At 45.2% G+C, this 14,771-nt stretch overlaps 1 protein-coding gene across 3 annotated transcripts in view; it reads left to right on the top strand.

Moving 5' to 3' along the window:
- The first annotated feature begins 1,151 nt into the window (after positions 1-1,151).
- LRRC2 (leucine rich repeat containing 2) overlaps positions 1,152-14,771 on the top strand; it is a 53,033-nt gene continuing 39,413 nt past the window's right edge. The window contains exons 1-2 of one of the 3 annotated variants that reach the window (XM_030936232.1): positions 1,243-1,348; positions 5,177-5,367. The gene's annotated coding sequence lies outside the window, so the exon portion shown is untranslated. Of the gene's footprint in view, positions 1,349-5,176; positions 5,368-14,771 lie in introns of all 3 variants that reach the window. The other 2 variants (XM_010374784.1, XM_030936239.1) reach the window with 2 other exon arrangements.

Below are 14,771 nucleotides of genomic sequence, written 5' to 3'. Positions count from 1 at the left end.
TCCCAGCACTTCAGGAGACCCGCGGGCGGGATCACCTGAGATCAGGAATTCTAGACCAGCCTGGCCAACATGGTGAAACCCCGTCTCTACAAAAATTAGCTGGGCGTGGTGTCAGGCACCTGTAATCCCAGCTACTGGGGAGGCTGAGGCAGGAGAACCGCTTGAATCTGGGAGGCAGAGGTTGCAGAGAGCTGAGATCGCACCACTGCACTCCAGCCTGGGCGACAGAGGGAGACTCCTCTCAAAAAAAAAAAAAAAAAAAAAAAGAAAGAAAAAGAAAATTAAGTATGACATATATATATCACACAAAAGGTATTTTTCAGTTTTAGGCTAAGGGATATGAGAAGCCATTGCCATTAAGGGTCAGGAAGGGGTCACATGGACTCCTGGGAGCAGCAAGGGACTTGATTACTGATTATTAACTTGTCATATTTTCACGATGTCGGCTATCAGCAAAACATATTTGCCCAATTAGTAAACTATCTAGGCCGGGCACAGTGGCTCAAGCCTGTAATCCCAGCACTTTGGGAGGCCGAGGCGGGCGGATCACGAGGTCAGGAGATCGAGACCATCCTGGCTAACACGGTGAAACCCCGTCTCTACTAAAAAAATACAAAAAACTAGCCGGGCGAGGTGGCGGGCGCCTGTAGTCCCAGCTACTCGGGAGGCTGAGGCAGGAGAATGGCGTAAACCCGGGAGGTGGAGTTTGCAGTGAGCTGAGATCTGGCCACTGCACTCCAGCCTGGGTGACAGAGCGAGACTCCTTCTCAAAAAAAAAAAAAAAAAAAAGTGAACTATCTAAAGAGAATCTAAGCTCACATACATTTTAGGAAATTAAAAATATAAAATATAACGGTGAAATTGAGACCTTGAATGTCTGCTGCTTCCAACATGGAAAACACTTTTACATTCCCTTGGTCATATGGCTTTCAAAGCCTGCTTCTGGCTTGGTTCCCAGTTTAGTGTGCTGAGCCCTCGGAACCCGCTCCCTTCCATTCCACACCCTCTGGGATCTCCAATGTGAAAAGGTCTGGCCCCGGGTAGGAGGCTGCAGATAGTCCCGGGGCCGGGGCTCGCGCTGGCCGGCTGCAGCGTGCAGGGTGCCAAGCCCTCCCCTACGAAGTCTGTTTTGTCTCAGGCTGGGCTGAGTCACATAGAATAGATAGATAGTTGATTAGCACATGTCCTCCAGATCATATTATCCGCCTACAAATATAGCCTGTTAGCGCACAGGCACGGGAGGCTTCTTCCGGCTCGGCCGTGCTGCTCAGCGGCTGTAAACAGCCTCTGTGGTGTAAACAGCCGCGGCGGGCAGGCCGCGACTGTCAGTGCCCGCCCCTCGGGGCAGGTAAGCGCTGGGCGTCGAGGTGGCCGGCGGGGCGGGAGCAGGGGGCTTGCGCTCCCCGTGGGAGGATGCGGGCGGGCGGCCGGTGCTCTGGGCGCTCAGTTGTTTACGCCTTCATTCGTGCCTTGGTGACCTGCAGTCAGCGGGAGCAACAGGGGTAAACGTCCCTAACCAGACAGCGGCTGGGGCTTAGGCATCGACCGGTATCTGAGGTCCAGAACTATGGTGGGATGGCGAGAAAGGAGAGATCGTGGAGAGGCGGGTGTCCCTGCGAGTGAATCTTGCTCCGGGTTAGCAGTTCCCCTGCGGGTACTGCCCCGGCGTCCAAGGCTGAGCCCAAAGCTTTCTGGTCCAAAGAGCTGTCCAGGGGAGATAAATCAACTTTGTTTGTGCCCTGAATGGTATGACTGACACATGGCCCTGGCGGGGAAGTCTTTTCTCCCAGCGTCTCACGCCCCCTGGTTTGGGGTTGGGACAGGCGTGAGGCAAGGGCGGAAAGTGACTGGAGACCCAAAGGAGGAGAAATTGTCTGGCTTGTTAGCGGCTCTGCCCTGTTGCTAGCTCTTCTGCTGGACCAAACCCTCTCCCAGAACTCAGGGACTGGGGAGTTCACCCATTATTCACCCAAAGAACCTCTGCTAATCATGCCAGGTGGAGAAAAATCCTCGGATGCTCACATACCTCTTGTTTTTGTCTTATGTTTAATTGGTGACAGCGATTCTTAGTTTCCTTTCTTTTTACTTTAAGTGATTGAGCCTTTTTTTGACCTAACTAGGTGCCAGGTACTGTCTTAAGCCCTTGACACAATGATCCTACACGATGTTCTCGCCAACTTGTGAGCTCAGCGCTGTTTGCTCCATCACGTCCACAGGAGAACATCAGGCTCAGAGAGGTTAGGCCGTGTTCTCAGGGACGTGTAGCCAGAGAGTAGGTAGGCAGGGCTCCAGCCCAGGCAACTTGGCCGTGGAACTGCCCTCTTAATCCCGTTTGAACCCTCTGTCTCCCCTGGCTGAATTTTCTAGCTTAACAAATTACAATAAAATTAATCAGATGTCCCCAGGGAAACTGTGATCATGTGGCATAAATGTCATTTAATTCAGGATTTGGCTGACTATACTGACATTACTTGACTATTTAGCTCCTATTTACCTCCATTTCTATCAGAAAACTCATTCGTTCATTCCAACCCTGGTGTCCAGGCAGTGGCCTTATGTGAGGACAGAATGCAATTTGTGAGTCACCAAAGATCCTTGGTTGTCATATTATTGCCCATTGTATCTTGGTGCCCCCAGAAATTCCCGTAGGTTATAGTTGTTCTCTTGGATGCAGCAAGGCTGATGATAGAGGTTTTCCTCACATTGATGACACACCTGGAAGGGTGCCATGGAGGGGAGTTCTGAGAGGCAGGTGTGGAGAAGAGAGCCTCTCTCTGCATGGCTGGTTCAGGTGACCTCTGGCATTAGCTTTGTCCTCCTCTCCTGCTCCATCCCTTGCTCCTGTCCCCCTCCCAGCCTCACAGAGGGAGCACCAAGAATGGCTTGGCACCTGCATGATAAGGTGAGTCTCCTCCCAGACTTTGTTGAGTCTCCTCCCAGACTCCCCCAGATCCTTCTTAGGATGCTCTGAGGGGTTAACCCTGCACCCACTCTATACCTCCTATCCAGCAACCCAGTGTCATTTGACAAGAAGGGAGAGGACTAGATGCCTGGAAAGCCCCCCTCCCTCTAGCATATGACTTCTGAGTGGAGACTACTGCCCTGGTGCCAGGGGACATGTTTTTCCAGTCATGCCCTCTGGCTCTGGAAAGCAGATAGCTCTGTAGAGTGGATGACTCTGTAAAGTGGATGACTCTGTCAAGTGGATGGCTCCGTAAAGTGGATGGCTCTGTAAAATGGTTCTGATATAACTGGGTTGGGGAGTGGGGCGTGGAAAGTTATTCAGTCAAACCTGCACTGTTAGCCCTTTCCCCTTCCTCAAGGTCCCGGCAGGACTCTCCCCACCCCTTCCCCTACCCTTTCTCTTTTGGCTCCTACAGGGGTTGGTTCAGCCTCTGTTGTCTAATGAACGTGCTGTGCTGAAAGATATCCTTTGATGCTCTCCTCTCTAGATTGGGAACTTGGAGGCATGGACAAAGCTTCTGTCTGTCTGCATTTTATGAGCACCCATAAATGTCACTTAGGGTTCCTAGGCATTGAAAAACAGAAATACACACTAAGTACGCTGGCTCAGTACACACAGTTTCTGTGTTGAGGTTCAGAAGCAGGAGACTGGCATCTGTAGCCCTTGGACTACTCAAAACCCCTCATTTGATGGCCATAGCACAACTCTCTCTGCAGGGGCTTGGACAAGATGATGGAGAGGCCCCTCCAGTTCCCATCATATGCTACAATATGACCTGCTCAGCTGAACTCATGGGGACCAGGCTATGAACCCAAGTCTGGGGACTCCCAGGTGGCTGCTCCTGTCAGTAAACTGTGGCTCGTCTATGGCTTGGTCCATGGACAGATAAAATATAATGAATCAAATACTTTAACTTGCATTAAGTGTTGTGATGTAAATAGACAGTAGACTGAGAAATAAAATAACAGGCGGGTTTACTTTAGATGAGGAGGCCAGGAAGGCCAGACAGGAGAAACATTTAAGGTAGGTTCCAGGGGTGTGGGGAGGAAGCCATGTGACTGGGGGAGGAATGTTCTAGGCTGAGGGAGCAGTGTGTGCTGAGCTCTGGAGGGGAAGAGGCAAGGGGTGGACAAGCACTGAGGAGGGGAGCAGAAGTGTGAGGCGGGATGGGCTGGCCGAGGGCAGACCATGCCAGGGGCTCACTGCCTCTGTGGAAAGCTGGGATCTCATTGTCATTTCAAAGGCAGGCCTCGGGGAGATTTGTGCCAGATGGTGGCATGATCTAGTTCTCATTGGAAAGTGACTCTCACTATTGAGTAGAAGATGGTTTGGATGGAGTTGATTGGGAAGCCAGGAGACCAGTTAGGAGGCCTTTCCCCAGCTGAGGCAAGGCGTGACACTAGTTGGTGGTGAGAAATGCATGCCCTCTAAGACGTAGGTGATAACAGGATGTGTGGATGGACGTGTGTGTGTGCACGTGTGCATGTGTGTGCATGCTGTCTGCATAGTGGGTGGGCAGAGTGAGGAAACAAAGCAAAAGAAGTGACTTCTGCCTGAGCGTGGTAGCTCATACCTGTAATCCCAGCACTTTCGGATGCCGAGGCAGGCGGATCACCTGAGGTCAGGAGTTCAACACCAGCCTGGTCAACATGGTGAAACCCCATCTCTACTAAAAATACAAAAAGTAGCCAGATGTGGTGGCTTGTGCCTGTAATCCCAGCTACTCAGGAGGCTGAAGAAGGAGAATTGCTTGAACCTAGGAAGTGAAGTTTGCAGTGAGCTGAGATTGTGCCACTGAACTCCAGCCTGGGTGACAGAGTGAGACTTCATCTCAAAAAAAAAAAAAAAAAAAAGAATTAACTTCTAGATCTTCTAGATTATGATGGAGTCATTCCTGAGGTGTGGAATTAAGGGAGGCCCAGGATGGACAGACTCTAAAGGAGCAAGTTTGGAGAACATCATGTTTCTTTCAGATATGTGTGAGATATCCAAGGGCATATTCAAGGAGGCAGCTGAACATGGACACCAGATGGCACCAGAAGTTAAGACTGATTTTTATAAGTGTCTTATAAAAATCCACTGTCTTGGTTATTTATTGCTGCATAACAAGTTACCCCCAGGCATAACAGTTTAGAATAACAAACATTTATTATCTCACAGTTTCTGAGAGTCAGAAATCTGGGGCATTTTAGCTGAATGTTTCTGGCTTAGGATCTCATGAAGTTGTGGTCAAGATGTCCACAGGGGCTGCCGTCATCTGAAGGACTGACCGGGGCTGGAAGATCTGCTTTAAAGACTGCCCCCTCTCATGGCTGTGACAGGAGGCCTCAGTTCCTCTCCTCGTGAAGCTTTTCCACAAGGCTGCTTGAGCATCATCATGACATGGCAGCTGACTTCCTAGAGTAAGTGATCTGAAAGAGAGTGAAGACCTAGACTCAGAAGCCACACACCATTATGTTTACCACATTCTAGTCATTAGAAGTGAGTCACTAAGTCTAGCCTGTGCTCAAGAGGAGAGGAATTAAGTTCTACCTTTTTAAAGGGAAGAATGTGAAAGACTTTGTGGGTATAGTTTAAAACCATCACATCCACCAAAACAAAATATTTTACATTTTATTGTCCACTAAAGCTAGGATCAGTGAACTATAACCTGCAGGCCTGGCACCTGTTTGCATATGGAATGTGGGCACTGCTGGAGCATCTGGAGTATTTTCTTCTGTCTCTATTCCCCTGCTGCTCTCAGCATCTGTCCACCTGGCCAGCTGTACCTTGCTGCAGGCCAGAGCCAACCCTGGTTGCCTTCTACACATTGGAGACTCTATTGTTATCAACTGCCAGCCTCCAAGCAATGGAATCTCAGTTCAGGAGCTGGTGACTTAGTAGGTCACCCTGCCTCCAGCCAGCTGTCCAACTTGTGATGACTGGAGGAGAGAAGGACACACAGGCACCTGTCTGGGTGATACTGGGGCAGAGAGAGAAATGGATTGTAGCAGGCTCACCCTCTGGCCCCTTCCCCTGCCAACCTCTCCCCTCTCTTTTTGTTTTTTTGAGACCCAGGCTGGAGTGCACTGGTGCAATCTCAGCTCACTGCAACCTCCGCCTCACAGGCTCAAGTGATCCTCTCATGTCAGCCTCCTTAGTAGCTGGGACCACAGATGCATGCCACCGCCCAGCTATTTTATTTATTTATTTTATTTTTTATTTTTGGTAGAGACAGGGTTTTGCCATGTTGCCCAGGCTGCTCTCAAACTCCTGAGCTTAAGCAATTCACCTGCCTCAGCCTCCCAAAGTGCTGTGATTACAGGTGTGAGCCGCCACGCCCAGCCCCCTGCCCCTCTTTCACCATACCTGCTAGGCCTTTCCCTCTTGGGCTAGTCCCTCTTGTTCTGAGGATGTTTTTGGAAAGCAGCAGCTGGACATCAAACATGCTCACAACTCTGGATGGTTCTCTGGAGGCAAGCAGGGAGAGGCTCGCCAGAGTGTTCTCTTTTGTTATGTAAACACCTACATGTATCTTCAATTTTGCTTGTTGGCCTGCAAAACCTCAATTATTTACCATCAAGTTTTCTGAGCCCCGCACTAAAGCAAAAGATTTTCCAGGCATTATTTTCCTTAATCCAACCTTTGAGAGTGTGCTGATGGTTAGCATTTTCACTCAGGAGCTGGAACACTAAGTATCTGGGAGCCCTTGGACTGGAGAGGAACATGGCTGATGACACTCTGTGGCCCCAATGTTCTTTCCTTTGGGTGAGAGATGCCACTGTTCTCCTGTCTCATCATTGCAGGCATTTTCTTCTTTGGAAGATGCTCCGTGACTGTGGACAGTGTAGCCCAAATGGAGGGAGGCTTGTTCTCATAATTCTGCTATAACCACACAAACAGACCCATAGCTGGGAACCGGAATCAGATGCTGTCTTGGAACCATGACACTTTGTTGCCAAATTCAATGAGGGGTCCAGGCTGAAGCTTGGCACTTAGGTTGCTTTGTAGAATCCACTTGGTTGTAAAGTTTCCTATTTGCTTTGTTTGTATTGAGGGTCTGCTGACTGGATCCCATAGAGGTTAATTTTTCCCTTTTCTGTGTTGGTATAGTATATGATGATGACATTTCTATAGTCCTAGAGAAAGTCAATGCTTAGGACATTATATTCTATGTCTCTGCCTGAAAGACTGTGTTGACTAGGGTTTATTCTACAAAGAAGACATTAACTTTGTAAATTTGCTAGGAGATCTCGCCCCTGAGCTGCTGAGGGACTGGTACCTGTGTCTGTCCCTGACAACTTTATCCTGTGGCTCCCCAATGTGGCTTCTCCCCTGGATGGAGCATCTCCTACTTACCCTGGACTGACATACAGACTCTCACTTGAAACTACTTTCCCAGTCTCAGCATCCACCCATGAACTACTACCTTCTAGGTTAAGGTAAAATTTGTCCCGTTGTCTAGAGAGGTCTGGACTCAGCCCTGTCCTACATGGGATGCCAGGGGCTGGGCTGGACCTGGCACTTAGAACCTTGTATTTCATAGCTTCCCAGCACCTCTGGACATCACATGTAAATCTCTAGCAAATGTGGTCATCACCTACTGTTCTTAGAGTTTCCAGTTTTCATTATACATGTTTGCAAACAAAACTTCATCTTATAGGTAAGATGCAGATTTAAATCCTGGCACATTAAAAGCCCCCTTAATTGTATAAGAGAACCTCTTTTCCTGCTTTTTAAAACACAGGGAAAACGGTGAACATGGTTAGATGATAGACAGGATATACTCTTTCCCACCAAAATACTGAGAGTAGTAATGACGTATAACTACTTAAAAATATGTCAGGGCCTTTGGTAATTAAATTTCAGAATTCCAGGAATTTATCAAAGATGATTAAGCCATTTTTTGTTGACATGATAAAATATTTAGAACACAAAGGCATCAAGAAGAGACCATTCCTCTAAGATGGGAACTAGAATTACATTTATCTAAGTTAATGCATAGAAATTAATAAGCAATGATTTTTAAGATGTGGGAGCAGTTAATGTACAGCTCTGGCTACTTGCCAAGAGCTAACTGGCCTAAGAAAATGAAAGAACCTCAACAACAGAGTTTGTGATGTGTCTGGTTGATCTAGAGAACACGAGCCCTGTGTATAGGGAGTAATTCTTCTAGCTTCAGTTACTCTGGCTGGCAGGGCTGCCCACACTGCTCAAATGCAGTTAACTTTACTTTGACTTTTTTGGTTTATGTATAGACTTGGGATCTGTACAGATATTTCCTCCAAAAAGCTAGGCTGATTGATTCTCTTTTTAGTGTTTCTTCACTACTGGCTGTGGACTTTGATCTTTTTATTTTCAGACTGATGCGTAGTGTTCCTTTATGGAGACTTTAAAGTCGAAAGTTGAAGCCTTAATTAAGTAAGATCTTTGCAGGTTAGATACTCCTGAGCTGAAGATAACAGAGTAAGAAAAGTGGTAAAAGAAAAATTAAATGCACTTCTTTTACCTATCGTTTTTACGGTAGACATTTGAAATTTAGCATTTTAGTGATTTTTGAAATATGCAATACATTATTATTGACTATAGTCGCTCAGCTATGCAATAGATTTCAAAACATTCCTCCTACCTATCTGAAACTGTACCTTTTGACTAGTAACTCCCCATTCCCTTCCTCCGCGGCCCTAAACTCTTTCTACACTCTACTTCTACGAGTTCAACTTTTTTAGGTTTCATATAAAGTGAGACACGCAGGGAACCTTCCTTTTCTGACTAGAGGAGCTGTAGCCCAAGAGAGTGGAACAAACCCTAACGCTTTCTTACTCTCTTAAATCTTCGCTGCTTGGCCGCGACTGTGGGTGCAGTTGTAGGAAGTGCACGGCAGAGCAGGGTAACTACAACACCAAGTTTTTGGCCAGAGGACCGAAAAAGGGAGCCCAGCGATCTGGAAAGGACTAGGGAGATCACAGACAGGGAGGAATTTGGAGAAAACAGCTCCGTAAGTTTGTTCCTGGGCTCCTCCCCGAGTTGCGCATGCGTGGATCTGACCCTAAGCACGCCAAAGATGTTAGACCTGAACGCGGGGATAGACCTTCAGCCACGCCGAGACTGGCCACTGGGTGTCGCACACGGAACATAGCTGAATAGCACCACGAAGACTGAAAACGGACCTGACAGGGGGATCACAACCCACAGAAGGCAGGTTGGAATTTGAGGTCTGAACTCAACCAAATTGGTTACCTACGGTGTCAGTTATCAACTTACTGCCTCTCAGCTTTGAATGCGCCACTCAATAAATATACCCTGTGTTTTACAATGGCATTCCTTTAAATATTGGTACTTTAAAGTGAGCGCAGTGCTATGCTTTCTCAGTAGAAGGCACTGGAGGGACAAGACTTCCTGCCTTTTTTTAGCGTGGGCTGGGGATCAGCAGTGTGCATGTGAGAATATCCATCGGAACCTGTCCCAAGCATGGGCTCAGAACAGTCCCTTTGCGACTTTGCATCCTTGGCCTTGCAGTCACCTTTCTACAGCTCTCTGGAGCCAGAAAACAGAGCCCTTGTGCAGCCCACCTGCTCTGAAGACCTCCTGCCTGCTCTTGTATTTCGACTTTCTTCGTAAGCCTCCATATTACCTGCACGCAGCTGCCTGTGGCCCTGAGGGTCACATGCCAACCTGCCACGCCTTCTGCAAGTGCCTGTGTGGTCCACACACTCTGAAGGCCATCAGTCCCTTCTAACACCTGGACTTCCATCACATGCCCATGCCACCAGTTGCTGATTAGCTGTTTCTACCTGCACTTGAGGGGGTCTTCTATTAGTTGCCCAGCAACTCCAGACTAGCCTGCCCAAACCGGAGAACTTACCTGCTATCTGATGGGCTGAACCCCTTACAAGTTGGTCCTTCCTTGGATACACTCCCTCAGCCCTGGGATATGAATGGAAAGACAGAAAAATATCAACACAGAAACAGAAGATATAAATAACTCATTGGAAATTTTAGAAATAAAATAGACAATAATTGAAATAAAATACTGGATAGGCTCACAAGCATAATGGAGATGGCATAGGGAAGAGCCAGGAAACTTAAAGGTAGATTACTGAGTATTACCAATCTGAAAATAAAAGAGAAGAAAAGATTTATCTAAAATGAACAAGCCCTCAAGAATCTGTGGAACAATACTGAAAAGTCTAATATTTGTGTTATCAGAATTCCAGAAGGAGAGGAGAAAGAGTGTAATGCAGAAAAAAAATTCCAAGAAATAATGGCTGAAAATCCCCAAATTTGGCAAAAGATATAAATCAAGTGATTAAAAAGGCTAAACGAATCCAAATCAGGATAATCCCCTCCCTAAAATCCATGCCCAGATATAATAATTAACCTGAGGAAACTAAAAGACAGAAAAATTTTGCCAGGCGCAGTGGCTCATGCCTGTCATCCCAGCATTTTGGGAGGTTGAGGTGGGAGAATGACTTGTGCCCAGGAGTTTGAGACCAGCCTGGGCAACACAGTGAGACCTCATTGCTGCAAAAAAAATTTTTTCTAAGTTAGCCGCACTTGGTGGTGCATCCCTGTGTTTCCAGCTACCTGAGAGGCTGAGAAGGGAGAATTGTTTGAGCCTAGGAGGTTGAGGCTGCAGTGAGTTGTGATGGCGTCACTGCACTCCAGCCTGGGTGACAGAGTGAGATCTTGTCTCTGGAGGGGGAAAGAGAAAAAAAAAAAAAAAAAGAAAGTAGCAAGAGAAAAATGATGCATCCCCTATAGGAAAGTGTGATTCAAATTATTTCAGATTTCTAATCAGAAACTATGGATGCCAGAAGAAAGTGGCACAACATTCTAAAGGTGCTGATTAATAGAAAAGATTGCTTTCAAATTCTATATCCAGCAAAAATAATATTTATGAATGGAGGTAAGAAAAAGACATCCTCAGTTGAAGGAAAACAAAATATGTCAGCATATTTTCTCTAAAATAATCGTTAAGGCAAGTTTTTAGATAGAAGGGAAATGATAACAGAGGTAAACTTGAACAGCAGGAAGGAAGGAACAGCAACATATAAATATCAAGATAAATATAATGGACTAGTTTTTTCCTCACGAGTTCTTTAAATTTGATGATTGGCAGCCAAAAATATAACACTGATTGACATAATATGTAAGACAACTGCAACATAAAGGTGGGAATGTTGGAGGACCTATATGGTGGTAAGATTTTTACATCTCACTTGAAGTGGTAAAATACTGTTTCTAAGTGGACTATGAAAAAGTAAGTATGTATAATAATTCTTAGGGCAACCATAAAACAAGAGAAAAAACTACCCAAAGAGACGTAGTAAAATATATAATAGAGAAAATAAAATGGAATACTAAAAACTGTTCAGAAAAAAGAAGGCAGGAAAGTGTAAAAGAGGAAAACAAAAGAGGGATCAAATAGGAAAAAAGTAATAAAATGACAGATTTAAATCCAGACATACAAGTAATTATATTAAATATAAATGGCATACATACATCAATTAAAAGACAGATAGTAAGAATTGGTTAAATAAATGATCCAGCAATAGTCTGTCTACAAAATCTCACATCAACTATAAGCATATAGTTAGGTTAATATAAAATGATGGAATTAAGAAAGTGAAAAGCAACTCACAAAATAGAAGACATTTTTTGCAAATTATATACCTGGTAAGGGACCTGTATCTGGAATATATAAAGTACTACTGCAACTTAACAATAAATAAAAAGACCAATTAACCCAATTAAAAAAGCGGAAAGGATCTGAATAGATGTTTCTCCAAAGAAGATATATAAATGCCTAATAAGCATATGAAAATATGCTCAACATCATTAGTCATCAGGAAAATGCAAATCAAAGTAACAAGATACCTCTTCACACCTACTAGGATGGCTATAATAAAAATGACAGATAATAATAAGTGTTGGTGAGGATGTGGAGAGACAGGAATCTTCATACACTGCTGGTGGGAATGTAAAATGATGTAGCTGCTTTGGAAAACAGTCTGACAGTTCACAGAAAGGTTAACTATAGAGTTACCATATAACCTAACAATTCTCCTTTATATTTACCCAAGATAAGACAACACATGTACACACAAAAACTTGTGCATCATTTTAACTTTTGTCAAAAATCTCCTTTAGGTAAAACAATGGTTTTTTTTTTTAGATGGAGTCTCACTCTGTCTCCCAGGCTGGAGTGCACTGGCATGATGTCGGCTCACTGCAACCTCCGCCTCCCAGGTTCAAGCGATTCTTCTGCCTCAGCCTTCCGAGTAGCTGGGACTATAGGTGCGCACCACCACACCCAGCTAATTTTTGTAATTTTTAGTAGAGATGGGGTTTCACCATATTGGCCAGGGTGGTCTCGAACTCCTGACCTCATGATCCACCCACCTCTGCCTCCCAAAGTACTGGGATTACAGGTGTGAACCACTGTGCCTGACCTCCTTTAGGTAAAACAATTGTAAAGGAGACAAAGGCAGTCTCAGATTGGGCAGAATGTCTCATGCCTGTAATCCCAGCACTTTGGGAGGCCTGGGTAGGTGGATTGCTTAAGCCCAGGAGTTTGAGACCAGTCTGGGCAACATAGTGGGACCACCATCTCTATAAACATGCAAAAATTATCTGGGCATAGTGGCACATGTCTATAGTCCCAGCTACTTGGGAGGTGGAGGTAGGAGGAATGCTTGAGCCTGGGGGGTTGAGGCTGCAGTGAACCGTGATAGTGTCACTGCATTCTAGCCTGGGCAACAGAGTGCGACCCTGTCTCAGGAAAAACGAAACAAACAAACAAAAAAAACCCAACCAACCAAACAACAACAAACAAAGGCAGTCTCAGACATCAGAAATCAAAGGAAAGAAGGGAATGAATTAGGTCTGCATTGTCAGCTCTTTAGAGTAAAATTGTACACGTTCATATGTTCAGCTGCACATATAAGCCAGTTCTCCCACTCCTATTGGCATAAGAACAAGCCATTTATAGAGAGCACACTTTTGAGTCAGAAGATTAAATATTTTGGCCAGGCATGGTGGCTCGTGCCTGTGATCCCAACACTTTGGGAGGCTGAGGCAGGAGGATCACTTGAGCCCAGGAGTTTAAGACCAGCCTGGGTAACGTAGTGAGGCCCCGCTTCTATAAAAAATTTAAAAATTAGCCAAGTGTGGTGACACACGACTGTGGTTCCAGCTACTTGGGAGGCTAAGATGGGAGGATCACCTGAGCCCACAAGGTTGAGGCTGCAATGAGCAGTGATTGCACCTGGATCACTGCCCTCCAGCCTAGGGAACAGGAAATAATACCCTGTCCGAAAAAAAAAAAAAGAAAAAGAAAAAGGAAAAGAAGATTAAATATTTGGCTTCATATCCGTGACTGCTATTTAGAAGTGTCTGAAATTAGAGGAGAATGTATTCACCAACCCTACTATTTAGCAACTGACAATCTGTGTTTGTGCAAATCAGGACATGGATTTAGCAAGATTTTGCTGCTGCAGTTAGGGAATTTCAAAACAATATCTAGAAAGTTACTTTACTTAGATAAGGGACATAAGTATAACTTAGTGGAATGGACACTGAAAGGTACTTTTCTGTGCTGATAATTTTTTTTGCAATGATCAAATTACTTAAAACAAAATGTAAATATAAAGTAGGAAAATAAAAAAAAAAGAGAGCTCATTTAGTGTCCTGGGAGTGAAGCAATATCTTTTATTTACTCATTCATTCATTCACTCACTCATGCATTCCGCAATTATTTATGGAGGGCCTACCATGTGCAAGGCTCTATACTAGGTGCCAGGGATAGAGACATAAAATTTTGCAGGGCCTTTCATGTTTCATTTGGTGAAACTGAAAGTAGAGACTAAATCATCTCTAAATTCCCACTGAGATGTGATGGCCAAAATGTACCCAAATCTGACTTCCCTTGCTCTTGGAAAACCAGGTAAACAGAGATCAACAGTTTGTGAAGGTTCAATCTGCAGGGAAATCTCAGAGGACATGTCTCCAGGCTGTGTGGTCAGTCTTAGGTGGCAGAGTGCTCAGTGGGGCTCAGTGCCATTTCTTTTTAACTTAATGGTGGCTGGCCTGTGGCCTCAGATGATGAGGGCTGGGGATATTGGGGAGGAGAGGCAGAGACTGGTGGTCACAGAGACTACCCTGGAGAAGAGACATGAGTTACGTCAGCTGGACTGAGGAAAGAAGGCAGGAGGAGGATGGAAAAGGCAATCCCAGAGGGGAAGAACTGAGGTGATGGGTTACAGAAGGAAGTCACTGTTATGTGCCTCATGTCCTATACTAACAGGAAGGAAAGAACACTTAAATATATCTAGAATAAATTTCTACCAACAAAAGGGGACTTTTAGAAAAGCAATTGTAACACTGCCTATGCGAGCTTTTTTTTTTTTAATTTAAATACAACTAAGAAGTTATATTCCATTCTACTTGAAAGAGGAGAGAGGATGTGTGTACATGCCTGTGTTCGTGTGTGTGTGCACGCGCCTGTGCCTTGTGATTAATTCATCTAACTTATCCTTGATTATGTAACAACCTACTGAGAATATTAGGTACATATACTAGTGAATTCAGTAGGATGTGGAACCATGAAGTTTCAGGAATCCCCAGGGGTCTTTGGGAGCCCAGAGTCTATCTGAGGGTTAGGGAGACAAGTGTGACCATCTAGAGAAGGTGACCCTAGGGTGAGTGTTGAACTATGACTTATTTACACAAGGTACTGTCAAACCTTAAGAACATTAGCAAACTGTCATCCTCCCAGCCTGGGGAATAGAGCAAGACCCTGTCTCTACAAAAAATTTAAAAATTA

This window comes from Rhinopithecus roxellana, chromosome 1 (genome assembly GCF_007565055.1).
Source record: "Rhinopithecus roxellana isolate Shanxi Qingling chromosome 1, ASM756505v1, whole genome shotgun sequence".
In the NCBI taxonomy this organism is placed as follows: domain Eukaryota; kingdom Metazoa; phylum Chordata; class Mammalia; order Primates; family Cercopithecidae; genus Rhinopithecus; species Rhinopithecus roxellana.
Note: the sequence above shows the minus strand (reverse complement) of the source record. Positions and strands in the feature narration are given on the sequence as shown.